The following is a 2,300-nucleotide window of genomic DNA, read 5'->3' as shown; positions in this document are numbered from 1 at the left end:
CAGTGACTAGCTGTGTGGTCCTGATATAGTTGAGTAAAGGCTTCCATCTGAGTCTCAGCAGCTTCCTCCGTGTGATGGGGAAATAGTAACAGCCACTTTGATCTGGGAGGATGTGAAGCGAGGCTCCATCACGGGGGTTCCTCAGACCTCGATGTGTATAAGAATCACTTGTGGGAAAGGCAGCTGAAAATGCAGATTCTGAATCACTAAGTCTGAAGTGAGGGCTGAGAATCTGATTTCTACCAAACTCTCAAATGATGGGACCCAGGCTGAGAACCACTGTCTACAGAAATCTAGGACCAGCATGTGGCCACAGCCACCCGTGAGTGTCCGAACACTGAAGGGTGAGAGCATCAGAGCAGCATTTGTAAAGCTTCCTTGATTCATATGTAAGACCTGCCGCAGAGCAGTGTTTAAATAGATTTATTTTTTATATTTTCTTATTACAGAAGTAATGAGTAATTTTTTTTTCCACTGAGCAAAACAACCTTGTATTTCCTCCCACATTCCAGCTCCCCACTTCTTGTAACCTAAGAAAGCAGAGGCCACTGGACAGAATCAGGAAGAAGCCCTGAAGCAGCAACCGAGAGCCACACAGAGTCAGCTCCTCCCAGCAACTTGATGAGCACAAGACCTTCATGGCTCCAGACACCGACACACTCCTCAGCCATTCCAGGGCTCAAGGTGGCATTTCCTGCTCCCTCCTCCGAGCAGGGCATCGGTGGCTGGCTGGAGGGCAGGATTCCTGGGGCAGCAATCATTACAGAAGGAATGAGTATATTCTTATTACAGAAGTAAATGAGTTGTGGACACAAGGCTAACTCACGCCCTAGCACTTCCCTTGGCTGACACTGAGACTGATTTATAGCGCTAGGGGCTAAAGGTTTGACAATATCCTAGCATCCTACCACACAAACAGTTAAATTAAACTCAATCCCCAGGACTTGTGTGACTAAAACAATGAACTATTTCAGTCTACCTGGAAGACCTGTCAGTACGAAGTACTGTAGTAGTAGGAAGAAAACAAATTTGGGAAGTGGAAACTGTATTTCAAAAATAAGTCCCACTGAATGTAAATTAGTACAGCTCTTATGGAGAATAGTATGGAGGTCCCTTAAAACACTAAAAACAGAGCTACCAAAAGTCCCTGCAGTCCCACTCCTGGACATATATCCAGAGAAAAACACGGTTTGAAAGGATACATGCACACCAATGTTCACTGCAGCCCGGTACACAATGGCTAAGACATGGAAACAACCTGAATGTCCATCAGCAGAGGAATGGCTAAAGATATGGTGCATATATACAACGGAATATCACTCCGCCATTGAAAAGAATGAAATAATGCCATTTGCAGCAACATGGATGGACCTAGAGACTGTCACACTGAGTGAAGTAAGTCAGACAGAGAAGGAGAAATATTGTATGGCATCCCTTATATGTATGCTCTAAAAAGAAATGATACAAATGAACCTACCAAGCAGAAGGAGACTCACAAACGTGGAGAATGAACTTATGGTTGCTGGGGGCAGGGATGGGGTGAAGGGACAGTTAGGGAGCTTGGGATTTACACGCACACACCGCTATGTTTAAAATGGAACTCTGCTCAATGTTGTGTGGTGGTCTGGATGCTAGATAAGTTTGGGGGAGAATGGATACGTGTGTACGTATGGCTGGGCCCCTTCCCTGTTCACCTGAAATTGTCAGAACATTGTTTATTATTTGGCTATACCGCAATACAAAATAAAAAGTAAAAAAAAAGAGTCCCACCAACTGTTTACATTATCACATAAATTGTTGCTTGGGATGGTGAGAAGTTAGCTGTTTCTATTTGCCTTAAAGTTTGATGGATTTTTGGCCTAGAGAAAAACTTTCTCTTTCCTCATTTGTAGGAAGCAAGCAAAGTTCTTGTTATGGTCAACATCATATTCGTTTGTATTCCATGTCCAAATTCTCCATCCCACCCCTAGGCATGGGACAATCTTGGGAAGGGTTATAGACCAACCATGCTGCTAATCCCAGGCTCTGTCATCTTCAGAATGATAAGCCAAAATTGCACAGTGCTTTTTGGTTTAAAAAGCACTTTCGTTTTACATTATCTTATTCGATCATTATGACTCTGCTTTAAGCCAGATAATATTATCTTCATTTTCAGTTTTGGAAAGCTTATGTGATGTGTCCAAGATCATACTGACAGGGACAGATCTCAAAGGCAGAACTGTCTTTTGACCACTTTTTTATTGATCTTTCCACAATAATATATCTGTCCTTGTTCTAGCAAGATATCTTTTCAACCCTAT

This window comes from Dama dama, chromosome 2, assembly GCF_033118175.1.
Source record: "Dama dama isolate Ldn47 chromosome 2, ASM3311817v1, whole genome shotgun sequence".
In the NCBI taxonomy this organism is placed as follows: Eukaryota; Metazoa; Chordata; class Mammalia; order Artiodactyla; family Cervidae; genus Dama; species Dama dama.
The sequence above is the reverse complement of the archived record's forward strand: the minus strand, read 5'-3'. Positions refer to the sequence as shown.